The sequence below is a fragment of the Rhyacophila brunnea genome, unplaced genomic scaffold (genome assembly GCF_057557595.1).
Source record: "Rhyacophila brunnea isolate RB1 unplaced genomic scaffold, BYU_Rbru_1.0 scaffold_3, whole genome shotgun sequence".
Lineage (NCBI taxonomy): Eukaryota > Metazoa > Arthropoda > Insecta > Trichoptera > Rhyacophilidae > Rhyacophila > Rhyacophila brunnea.
The window spans coordinates 32,886,918-32,901,316 of NW_028232965.1; the positions used below are offsets into that span (position 1 = coordinate 32,886,918).

At 32.1% G+C, this 14,399-nt stretch overlaps 1 protein-coding gene across 3 annotated transcripts in view; it reads right to left on the minus strand.

Moving 5' to 3' along the window:
* heph (polypyrimidine tract-binding protein 1 heph) overlaps positions 1-14,399 on the minus strand; it is a 583,478-nt gene that overhangs the window by 542,328 nt on the left and 26,751 nt on the right. The window contains exon 1 of one of the 3 annotated variants that reach the window (XM_085952126.1): positions 11,944-12,908. The exons of the other annotated variants lie outside the window; for them this stretch is intronic. The gene's annotated coding sequence lies outside the window, so the exon portion shown is untranslated. Of the gene's footprint in view, positions 1-11,943; positions 12,909-14,399 lie in introns of those variants that run through there. 3 annotated transcript variants of the gene reach the window in all.

The window sequence follows — 14,399 nt, forward strand, 5'->3', positions numbered from 1 at the left end:
TGGGACGACTGTCCGCATCAGTGGTGCGCGAAAAGTTCGCGGTGCACTAGCAGTAGAAAGCTAAAAAATCACTAATACACAAATAATCCATATAATTAGGTAGAACTAGGGAGTGAATAGCGGCAAAAAAACACTTAGCTAAAAAAACACAAGTAATGTTTTAACACAAGTACCTATCTAGTTTTCCAGACAATCAACTACTCATTTGCACGTGAAACATTTATATTTCACTGTCGAGTGTAGAGAATACAAAAAAATATAATACTTTAGAATATGTGAATCAAATAATGTGTAGGTAATGTAGATTTCAATTCTTTGCAAATTGCACTTCGAATAAATTTGATTGATGCACAACACATAAAAAATTACAGAACGCAAATGTCTGAAGTTGTCAAAAGTCTAAGCCTCGGGAGGAATTTATGAAATATATATTATTTAGTTTAAATATGACCGTATATACATGTACGTATTATTCTTACATTTTTGTTAGAATATAGGTACCAACCTAATACAAAAAGAAGTAAAAATAATATATTAAGTACCTATAAAAATTTTATTTTTGCGACACAATATTAGTTTACACGTTAACACAATGGCCAACATATGCAATTATATATAACTAGTAATTTAACTTTTTTTATAAATTAATAAATCATCGATAGAAACTTTTTAATTAATTAATTATAAATCATTAATATGTACTGTTAAGATTGAGTATTAGATTTATATTATGTTGTATTGCGGATATACGAAAAAACACTAGGAAGGTATAGAATGCTCACATCTCATTATTAGTAGGTACTTACATATTTATGAACAGTGAATAGGTACTTATTTTGCTTTTTAATATTACCAGTTATATAATTAATATTATAGAGACTCCGCCTTTCCAGGTGCCTGTGTGTAATTAATTGAATGCCTATCAGCTATCTGATATTTTTTTCTATAATTGATATATTGTTGCATTGATAAATAATAAAATGTAATACAATCATTGTCTACATCTACAATAAAGATGAATACATATAATATATAATAATTAGATACCTACATATAAAAAAATATTCGCCATACGTTATCTTTCTACAACAATGATAAGGATATGTTCCTTGGCCATCTGTTATGGAATGGATTATGAAAGTAAATTAATGTAATACCTAATAAGTGAGGAATATTAAAAATTACATGTATGTTTGAAAGTAGAAAGTCGAGGTAATAACTATTCTCTTTGTGTAAATAAAACATCCTATGGCACTGCAAATAAAATCATTAATAATACGTTGGTTTACATAATTTATTTATATATTTATTTAAAACCTTACAAAAATACAACAGTAAAAAAGAGCACAAAAAATTATAATAATAACATACCTATTACAATCAGGTGTAATTTATAGCACAACGACCAAATAAAATGTAGGTACCTATCGTTAAATTTAAAATAAAAAAGAGAAAAAGTACAAAAACATTAAAGTAGCATATCAAATTATGAAAACAAGTTGGGTAGGTAAACACCAGAAAAATCATTTAATGCAGCGCATCGGTGCCTGAACGGAGATATTGAACATGTAAATAGAAGAGAATCAATTCTTCGTATCGAAGAATAAACAGAAAAGTTGGCATCAACAAGGGGTCGCAATTTTTTGTCTGCTTAAAGGGGGACATAAAACTGGATCATATTGTTCAAGATTTAGGGGCAGTCGAAAATTTAAGGTTTTATACATAATCAAAAGGTAAGCTATTTGCCGCCTTGATTTTAACATGGATTGATTAGTTATCTCTTACGTCTCTAACAAAGTATTGTGACAATATCATGATGGAATACAAAGTGTAAAGTTAATAAAACGTAAGTATATAATGTTGACATATTTTAGTGGTTTGGAGGTGAACTTTATAATAATAACAATATGGATATCTGCATGTGTTGTTTCTCGTTGACGAACTTATATAAAAGACGTTTGATTCCATTGTAGACTCGTAATTATTATGTGTATGCAATGGTAAAAAGGTGAGATGAATGTTTCCGCGACTTTTTAATTTATTATTGATTATTTATTTTTTGATACACCTACATAAACTTTTCTTCCCATATATTAAAAAATGTGTCCCTTTAAATTAAAGGACCTCACTGATCACTCCCGCCATTATTTTTCAAGAGTATATGCAAATAATACAAATTTTACAAAAATATATACAAATTTATATGCATTCCGCGCTTGATTTATCATTGCACTCTACACTTATTTTGACGTTATAAATTTAAAATTAGGTACCCATTGGAATTACATTTATGGATTGATGCAAATATGGATGACGTATGGTGGCTAATAAATTCGTAAGTCAGCTTTGCGTCAATAAAATTCATTATTAAATTTATACAATAGTATTAAGGTGACGCATCAGTGAAACGCCAAATAATTTTCAACTATACGCGCGACGAAATTTTGTACTCGCTTCGCATTCATTGAGAGAACGTCGAGTCAGACATACGTCACTTTGCTGCGTGATGGCGACGGGCCAATTAATTCTAAAATCGTGTAAAGATGACTAAAAACGTTACCCATTTACTTTAAAAAGAAAACATGTCAATGAATATATTATTATTGTTACTAATAGAATAATAAACAGAACATAAAATGGACGTATGTTGGATTTATATGAGAAATAATATTTCGTTTGACAGGCGTCTTTTGCACCCGCGACCCGCAATCCGCACATCGCCTAGCAACGATCTTTTTAGACCGTGCCTCAACTAATGCATGGCCTTAAGTATTTATGTTTTGAAACCAAATTCAGACTACTTATTATTTGTAGGGACATAACGGTCAGCGATCAATTCTATAGTTTCCATAAACTTTTACGAAAATACTGAATCGAAGTTGATGTTATAAAAATGTTGATTCGGTTGAATTCGTGACTTATTCGGAGGTGGAATCGAATACTACGAAGAGTTTCGCTTTCGGTCCAACAAAAATAAGAATGCTCTTCCCCTAACTCTTCGCTCCAATGGTTTGGTAAGATAGTAGTGCTTCTCAACTTTTTATAGCTCCAACTAATACTAATATAAAAAAATAATCGCTTTGTAACAAGTGGCTTTTTTCCAAATTATTTTGTAAATTTAAAAATTTCGTTTTCAGTTACGACTAAAAAACGCATTTTCACGTGTAACAGCGACACTTTGAACAATATTTAAATCATCCTTTTTTAGATATATTATATTATATGCCTACTTTACAGCGAATACCTGCTTAATAAAAAAAACATTGCAACAAGACAAACTGCAGAAATGTACATAATATTATACGTATGCAGGCATAGGGGAAGTAAAACAAGATAATCAATCAGAGTATTTTTTTCACAAATGGGGCATGCTGCATGCGCCATAGACTACCTTAACCCTTAACGCAACAAAATAGGACAATATGATATAGGTAAGAGATTAATTCTGTAAATGTACCTAATGAGTATTTGAATTAAGCATAGTACAGAAATGATCCACGGCACCCATTAAAAATAAATAAAACAATATTCATACAGGCATTTAGAGTACCTATACGTTTTGTAACTTTGCACTTTTTACTATTATACTGATACGCCTCTTTGCCTGATTACCTCGTATACAATTAAATCAAATGATATTTACTTGTATTAATATATGTAGTAATAAATAAATAGACAGACAATATTATTATATTATGTAAAAAAATATTATTAGAATATACCTATTAGGTACCTACATCATTTTACAAACATTTACTCTACTATTGATGATAGAAAAAATGAAAAAAATCTTTTAAGTTTAAGGAGCTGTGCGGAGTAGATTCCACAAAAGGGATTGGTGTGGAAGTAGACTAGACTAAAAAAACTGGGTGGAAGTTTCAACAAAACTGTGACTCAATAGTTAAATATTCGACTGAAGCACATGTTTATTTTTTTCTTTTGCTGTCTTATAAAATGTCTGTATCTTCTCAAATCAGTATTGATGTGATTTTTTACGCACTACAATATGGAAGTCGTGATTGTTTTTATGACAATTTTTATTAATTAATAAAAAAAACATTTAATTATGCACCCTATGAATGCAGATGTAATTTTATAATTTATTTTTGGTACCTATTTACTCATCATTTAGATAATAATATAAAAGTTTATTTTTTCATCTGGGCAATGTTGTGAAGTATCTACCTAACTTACGTACTTATATTAATAATAAAACATAAATAAAGAATGCAGATATTCAGTCATCTTCAGCTTGGATATATCCTTTTCTGAATGAATGCCTCTTCACGCCGATCTCACTTCTCTCGATCCCAATGTGTGGTGTTACCATTTCCCACGCACTTTCGCAGAACTTAACGATTTCATCGAACCAACCAGTTAATAAATCTACTATATATTTCATATTCTCAGGGCTCGAAATGGACCGAAACGCACCGGAGCGCCGTTCCGGTTCATAAAAACCACAAAACTATCGCTCCGTCTCGTGGAATATTAATTTGACCGTCTGAGCTAGATATTTCATTTAATAAAAAATAACACACTTATTTTTTAAATAACATTTAGAATTAATGTATTATAGCAGGGGCGGGCAAACTTTTTGGATGGAGGGCCAAATTCAAGAATTCAAAATGAGCGGCGGGCCGCAAGTAAAATACCATTTTTAGATATACACTATTTATTATAACGAAAAATAAACATTACAAAAAAATTAATGAAAAGAATGAAAGTGTTGTACATTTTTTCAAATTCAGGTGTTAATTTTGTGGTTGATATTTTCAAAACTGGTTGTAAATGAACATCGGAGATATTTGATCGTAAAGAATTTTTATTGAGGTTCATGATCGAAAATGTTTGTTCACATATATAGCTTGATCCAAAAACAACGAACATTTTTCTTGCATAATCTGTAAAATTTGAATATACCTATCTTCACGACGATGCAATTCTCTTAAATCAGTGTCACACTGCAGACCAATAATCTCAAGTTGTAGCTCTGTCAGTACACTATCAATATCTATTAAAAATGGATCGCGTACTGTTGCTAAACTTGTCTCAATTTTTCGGAAGTCACCAAATCTTTGTAAAAAATCGTCATTCAGAGCTTTAATAATTTTACCATATTCTTCAAATTTATATTCTGGTATATTCAGCAACTTCAAAGTTGGAAAGTGGTCCACGTTCTCATTCGATATTTGTCGAAGGAACAACTTGAGTTTTAATTGAAATCCATTCAAACTCTTCACCATATCGTGGGCATATATTTTTTTTCCTTGCAACGCAGAGTTAAAAGTATTTAAATGTGTCACGATGTTCAACATAGAAAATAGTGGTTACATAGTGTGAGACGAGACGCAAGGAAGACATACTGAGATAATACATTAACGAAACAACAAATTCTTCAAATTTTAATCTATTGTCAATATTTTTTAAAAAATATATAAAAAAGTTATTCGTAATCAGAAGTACAATTAATGATGGCGGGCCGCAAAAAAATACCCGGCGGGCCACATGCGGCCCGCGGGCCGCAGTTTGCCCCCCCCCTGTATTATAGTATAATATAGTTGATATTTTCGAAACATTATCGAGCGCTCCGGTTCGTAAAATTTTCCATTTCGAGCGTTGCATATTCTTCTACTTACGAAATATTGTGAACAACTGATTCAACGTTCTATACCTTCGTCGTACATTTTTTTTCATTTCAGGGGGCCACAAAATATTAACATGACTATTATCTAGCATACATGCATCGATCATTTATTGCAACCGGCAGCAATCTTATTAATTATTATTTATCTAATTCTTTGTGTTGATCGTGTAAGTGCAATTTTAAAACTACGTATCATTATTAATGTACTCATAAACGACAAGGTAATACAGTCTGGCGTGTGCTTAATTTATTATCTTTTATTTTACAATATCCGAGGAGTTTTTTTGTACAAATTCTGACGAATCGTGATTACGTTATTCGGCCGAGTCTCCGTTTGTTCATTCAATTCAAAGAACACGCAGTGGCTACGAGCAAAAACAGATTGCCCAATATTTGAAGATTGTATTAATGACTGCATAGTATTGGATATTCATTATTTTTAGTATAGCAACATTGTGCTGTGAATCCTCCAACGATTGTATTCGAAGGATGGTTTGGATGTAATTGCTTGATATCTTCACAATGCAATGAGATCGCTATCAAAATACTATGAAAATTCTAAATAATCATAAATCTGGATTGCCTGTGTAGTTCTAGTGGTCGAAAAGGCTAATTATAATTAGATAAGTTAAATTGTTTGTGTTAATAAAATACAACGAAATATTTATTTATTTCACCTTCGTAATATTTTCTCACAAATGCAGAGATGACGCCCTTAAATCAACTTAATACTTATGTATCTAATCACGCTGCCCTTAAATGGTGGCAGTCTTCAAAATAATCATGTAAGTATTTATATTGAACAAAATTATCTAGCAAACACCGTAATGTGTTTAGTTTTTCGTAAGCAAGATAAAATTGAATACTTATCTATAATATTATTTCTTACCGTCTACCTACATTGTCTACAATATATACGATTTACTTTATTATATTGACATCTTCTACTCGCGTCCTAATGCTCCCAATATTATTAGTTACTTTTCTAGTCATTAAACGACTAACTTAAAATTAAAAAACTTTTATGAATACGTATTTACATAGATACTTAAGTATGACTAAACATCTGACCCTTAGATTTTAAGTATTGAAATGTGACATTGTCTATTTTTAAATCAATATGTTCATATCTCTGCTGACAGTTGACGATTGTCACTATAAAATTTCATATTATAATACGAAAATGTCAAACGAATAAATAAACACAATACATTTCGATTTAATGAAATGCTAAAAAAATATATTTTCAGAAATTTCCACGTATCCAAATCAGTTTTTGTTAGATAGGTACCTGTGTAAACGTGTAGGTATATATATCACTACCGATATGTAATATTCTTTCGAAAAATGTGTTTTGATTGACGATTGATATCATAACATGTAAACACACCAATCTACCAATAAATTCGTAAAAAATAGTAAATTAACTTTTCCAAGATATTTCCACTCAAATTGAAAATTGTATGTACCTACCTGTTTTGTAGTACAATATAGTAGATATTATGTACTACAATACAAAGTATTAATGTAATAATATTATTTAAAACGACAATGTATAACATTTAAATATTCACAAGTATAAAGTGAAATCATGTAGGAACATTTATTTTAAACTTTAATTATAAATTATACCTATAACAAAGATTATACATACCGTAAACAAAAAAACTATTACTGTCAAGTTTTTTTTTTTTTTTCGACCATGTCCGATCCTGATAGGATCATATGGGCCTCCACAGAGTGGAGATTTGTATTGACAGATTTTGTTTTTTACGAGAAATGGATGTCAGCCACTTGCTCAACCTATTAGGTCCATACCCTGACACACACAAATTGAAAAACAATATGTGTACTTGCCAGACCCAGGATTCGAACCTGGGACCCACGGCTTTATAGTCCAACGCTTATGCCGCGCGGCCACCGTGGACCACCACGGTCAAAGTTTAGTGAGCACTTTTATGTCGGATTTTAACAGACTAACCCACCCTTCGCCACTGATAAATACAATTAGGTAGGTAATATAAATATAATGAGAAAAAAAATTAAATGTACCTACATACCTAACCACACCTACGTAGAATGTAGATTATCAAGCTTACCGGTCGCTCAGAATGACAAGATATTAAACATGTACTTATATCCCCATTTGAAATCATTGTACCTAACCATTAGTTACATATTGTATTCTTAAATTTAGTGTAGATTCGGATGGTGTCTGGTGAATTCATTATAATGTATTTTCCCATTTGACAGCAATGTCTGAATAGACAGTACAAGTGTGTACTTTTTACGTATGAACTAGGAAAAACCGGTCTTTGGGACGGAAATATTTTCAGTATTACTTCACCAAAATACACAAAAACAGGATTCTTACATCATTATGCATACAAGATGGCTCCATCATAAGCAGTGCCGAATTTTTTCGAATAAATTATTATAATGTAACTATGATACCCTTCATGAGCTCAAAAATTTACTTAAATAGAGCTGCAACATAATTATACATTGCAATATCTTTCTTTTTCTTTTTTTTTTAAATATAATATGAACAAAATAGTACCTACCTACACATCTTACTGTTAAAAATAATTTTACAAATAAATGCTTGAAATAGTACCGGCAAAGAAGAGATTAATACGATAGAAATGTGAAAGTCGGTTACTATGGACAAAGGCTCTGAGGCCAGATACGGTTCATTAGGTAATGACAGTTCGTTTCCTTCGGATATATTGTATCGCATACGTGTATTATCAAAGGACGCTAGTAAAGTCAAAACGTCATGCCTGTATCGGATACGTGAATCCTCTAATGTGAAAGCACCCTAAAAATATCATAATTAAAGTAATGCAGCTTGCTAAAGCTGTCTTCCATTAATATGTGGCATAAATTAATTGTATTGATTTTTCAAGTTAACAAACAGCGTAGAGTATTTGTTGTGTGCAATGTATTTAATTAGGTCGGTCTTAATGCGCGTTTTACCATTCCTTCGTATGTGAGAAAATTTACAATACTTTTCTACTTAACATAGAATATTTTAATTGATATCATGAGAGCGTTTATATCACAATATTTAAACTATCTTCAACGCCATGTCATTAATTTTCGTTCGGTTTTCCACGTGGATCCTTATTTCATAAAAATACGACACTGGTAAATTCTTAGTAACGATAAAATATAATTATGGTCGATAGCTTATGCTCAGTAAGCCAAATTATAATGGATGATTGAAACCTTCCACGATGATCTTCGTTTGCCCTTGGCATTGGAATCATCGCTATTTATTCTGCACCTACACATTAAAACTATAAAAAGTTAATATCAATTTTGGATACGACGGGGGGGGGGGGTTTCCGGTAGACAATCTCCCAAAATTTAAAAGCAAACCGTGACATTATTTTCAATACCTTTTTCTCATCATTTATTTTCTAACAGTTCTCATTATAGGTAGACATTATATTGAAATCAGTGAACCCAGGGCTCGAAATGGAACGGAACGCACCGGAGCGCCGTTCCGGCTCGTGAAATTTGTAAAATTATCGCTCCGTCTCGTGGAAAAAATATGTTTACCGTCTGAGATAGATAGGCCATAGAATAGGAAATCTGACACACTTATTTTTATAAAATACACATACGATTTGATGACTATGTAAATATCTTCAGAAAATTTGTCGAGCGCTCCGGTTCGTAAACTTTTTCATTTCGAGCGCTGAGTGAACCCATATAGTGTAATTATTGGTAGTGAGCGCAAACAACAATTTATTGCTTTTTATTCGCCAAGTAGACAAAATATAGTAATTAGAAACGTAGACCAGACGATACCTCCATACATATACCAATAGGTTATAAAGTATCATAATGAATGCCTACATTACTTCTATTATTATTTACTACACAGGCAAGGAATTGGTGTAGTACTGTTATACCTACTTATATTATTTCATAAAAAGTCAACAATTCGCATCCTCGCAACTAAACTGCCACATACATATTATTTTAAAAAAAAACAGTAAAAATAATATTGTAACGGGTAAAAACTTAAATGTTGATTTTCTATGTTAGACTAAATTTGATTTATGACAGTTTTGTTGAAGGGGTGTGATTTATTTGGATACAGAACATATTATCTACAATACTTTGATGCTACGTACAAGATAGGCATTTTTGTTTGATAACGTTTCTAATATATAGATGTGAACACTTAATATAACTGTTTCGCGCATAAATCAACCGCTTTTCCCACGATCTCTCAGTCTCATTATTTTTGAGAAAAACTGTAGCATTGTGGGTCGTATGTTGGTAGGTACCTACTATGTATTGTTCGCCATAATATGAGATTCAGAAATAAAATTTTAATTAACACACTACCTAGCTATTTAGATGGTAGGTTCGTGAAAATATGTTCTTTAAAAATAATGATAGGTAGTATATTTGTACTTAAGCAAGTAGGTAGGTACTCGTGTAAACAATGAATGGGAAAATACGTGAAAATGTTAAATCACTAATTTCAAGAGTAACGAGCAACCGCGTACGTATTTAATTCAATGAGCACAACAATCCCTTCAATTCGTCACCCAATTTCTAACCTTGTTGTGAAGGAAAATATATATTATTTACCTAACTAATTTTGGTAAGTATAATAATATTATCTTCGGTAAGTATTACTATTGTATATTTTCATCAATGGGTTCGAGTATTTGTTCTCCGCTGTATAAATTAAACTACCACCATGGCATATAATATGAATTTAATCTTGAAATTCAATTAGATAACTTAATGCTTAAGACTTGTCCATATTATGTCCGTACTCAAATAAGCATTGTACTTATAAAAACCGCTTAAAAGTAGTAGGTATAAAAAATTTCTTACAATCATTTATATAAATATATTTGAAATATTTTGATGTAGGAAGTAGCGACGCGTGGTCTCGTGGAATATCGTTTTTATTAAAGAGCAAAATCATCAACGAAGTAGTAGGTATGGCAAACATGGGGACGTGTTGCGAAAGCATCTGGTACCTACATGTTTTTACCTCAACTATGAATGGTGTTTTCGCTATTATAGGACATAGGTACTAGCGCGCTATAAAATCCACAACATCTTTGGGACAAAAAAACATCAAGAAAGCATTCACGAGGACATTCTTATGCCGGGTCCACACTGGCAACATGTCGCCGGCAACCTCGTTAAATTTTACGATAAGTATGATAATTATCGTAAAATTTCTTAAGCAATTATGATAATTATAGTAAAATTTAACGAAGTTGCCGGCGACATGTTGCCAGTGTGGACCCGGCATTACACGACAATGACTAACTTATTAAAAATCTTCTCCCGGCGTATTTAATGAAGTTCTCATGATTCCTGAGAATAAATATAAATCCACCAACGATGTGACGTCGGCCAAGCCAGGCAATTGAGCCAGTTAGATATAAATTAAATTATAAGAAGGGGAGCTCAATCTAAAAGTGCGAATCAAAAACATTACTTACAAAAGTTATTGAAAGCAGGTTCAAGAGCATCAAAGTCCAATGCCATGAAGTCGTTACTCATTAGAGTCATTAGGTACAAAATCATTAAATATGGGTACATATCTATTTATTTTGTTAAGTATAATAATTACGGTGATGTTTTAATTTTGTACATAGATACCTTTATGTATTACAATGACAATGACAATTATATGAGTTGTCTCATCCAACTGCTTTGAAAATTATAAATTAGGTAGGTACCTATCTACATAACCCGCATACATCATTAATAGATACTTTTAAAATGTAGATAATATACATACTCGTAAATCACTAGTGGTTTCAGTTTTAAATCAATTTTAATTAAACAATATTTTATTAATAATAGTAGATGCCTGCATGGCTTACTCAGTAATTTAATTAGTATGTAAATAAGAGCAGTCACCAGATCGGTAAAATATGTGATGTTCGAGTCCCACACGGTCTACCTTCTTTTTATAAGTATTTCTTTTAATAAGTATATATAGGTACTTATGTATGTTTTCTGAAGTGTTTCGAAATTTTTGTATTGTTAATAATCTAATATTATGCTTCTAGAGTCAATTAACACACATGCAAGATGAGGCAAACCTACCCACAAACGAAGACGATCAAAAAAATCTCTAGAGATGCTATAACATGTAACAATAAAATAAAAAGATAACAAAACACAATGTAAGAAGACCACCAGCCGCGTGCCATGCTGCTCAGTTAAAAATGTATTGGGGCAGCACTTTATAGCTTTGGAATCTTAGGTACAATTATTTATCTACATACTAAAAAACGTACCTTGGAAGAATTCTTTTTTGTGGCAGGTATAAAAAGACAATATATCCAAAAGGCGTTCGATATCCTTCTCAGTTAACAAACACGTCCTGGGTCACCTTTATTATTTATGAGGATGACACGTCACTTAATTTATTTACACTGCTTCATTCAAGCGCTCAAAATAACTATGGCGTGAGAATAATAAAACAAATTTTAAAAAAAATCAACAGAATAATTATTTCAACTTCACTTGATGAAAATCTTACTGTAGCTACACTGTAACTCGAACGTTTTGAAATTATGTTGTACTTATTTACTCACTATAAACGTCAGTTGCACATGTAAAAGTTGCCGAGATATTATTGAGCTTAGAAATGGCGCGAAATTTTGATGGCGCCCGCTGAAAGCTCTGAGTTGATTAGTTCGGCGTGATTTCCGCCAGGTGTTTTGACGTTTAAGTTTAGCACAGGCGCAGAATCACCGCGGTCGCCACATGGTATCTATCAAACCACAATAACATTTAATAATGACAGATCTCTGCCAAGCTGTCAACACTTTGTTCAAATATCCGGTTCGGACGAGGCACTCATTTCTTTCTCAAATTATTTATTCTTTAGAATCAGATGTGAAATAATTTTCAACAGAAGTAATATGTTGACACTTAACTAAATAACAATGATATATGAAAAAATAATCATGAGATTTAGTTATGTTTAACCTATATGTAACAGCAAAGGATAATATATTTCCAATAAGAATCATATTACTAATTTTCATTTCAATTTCAAGAACAATAAGACAGGTTTTCAAGAACAATAAATAAGTAATCAATAATCGAATCGATTAAACATAATATTATTTTTCGTTAAAGGAAATCAAAGCTATGACGGTAGGTAGTTATAGACAATTGTAGAGTATTTATTTATTATCACATTTATTTGATGCCATACCTACCTGTAGGCTGGCGACGAATACTTATGCAGAAATGGTAAAAAAAAAGGTAATCATATTTTATTATAAATAAATGAAGGTATTTGAGGATGTTGTCTAAATAGATGGTAAATTTTTCAACACAAATTATTTTGCGTCAAATATTATATATAAAAAATAAAACAGCGAATTTATACTTAAAGTTATTTCTTCTTGAAAACGTTTAAGAACAGCTTAAAAATATTCCGAATTCCACAACGTAATGAATAACAGGTCAAAGATATACAAAGAGGAAGAATTAAGAATCAGAAATGCAAAGCGTACCGTTCGGGATGAATGAAGCATAGAAGAAAGTCGGAAACAATAAACAAAAGATACGAGAAGCGCTGCCAAAAGAGGAAAAGCGGAGGAGGGCCCGCTGCGCGAATTGCACAGCTAAAACAGGGGGCGGAATCGGTTGCAGATAGGCAATCGACAATCGCAATCGGTTAGTTCGCGAATGAAATCAACCGGCCTTCTTGGCGTCGGACAGATCGTATAGGACAGCACGGCAGCGAGCCGAACGATTGACTGACTAACAAAAAACAAGCGTGGCGGCACTGGGATGGGTGGTCACGTGGAGCGCACAGTGGCCCCCGCGAGAGAGGGCCACACCGCTGTACAATTCAATAATAAAACAAACAACACGAAAAACAGTAAGGCAAACACACTGCCTGTGTTGGTTTTTCGCCATTATTTTCATTCTATTTGACTATGTATATATTATGACTGCACGCTATCTGATTGGGTTATCTGAAAGCAGACATCGCAAGTTGTAAAATAACAAAGACCTACAACTCGCCCATCCGTAACAATGTACACTCAAAAATAAATGATTCACTAATCTGATGAATGTCATGAACTCATGCACTGCCACTTAATTGCTTGGGAATCAGGACTAAACACTGCTAGGTACGCGTGCAAGTTATAAAATGGTCGTTACCGGCAGCATGCATATTGTTTGACAAGTAGGTACGACTTTTAAATTAATCGGACTAGATCTCTGCTAAACGACAATCAAGTTGTCATTTCCAGTAATCAGGATGTCCATAAAGCACAATAAAATGACAAAAAACATGTGAAAAGTCGTTTATTCGTCCCTATTATCCAATGAATTTAGCAACATAAATTTCGAATTAAAAATTGACATAAATGATTTCACATTAAATATAATATTATGAAAGTCTGGGATTTAATATAATATGTATGTCGATATTTTAAGGTGGCTTCTTCAGGATGTACTTGACTAAAAATGTTACATTGAATAGTTGTTCCTTATTTACTTTGATATGAATCCACGTGACGCTACACAATGAAAATGACAATATATATTATTATGACGTGATGAACTGTCAGAACCATGTGACGAAGCACACTTTGGTACCTTCCAGTGTACCCTACCTGGTCGAATATCACAAATTTATGATGAACACATATGTATATACAATATCTATAGAGCACGCACACATTGTAACTTGTAAATTGTTACATACTGTAGGGTGGACAAC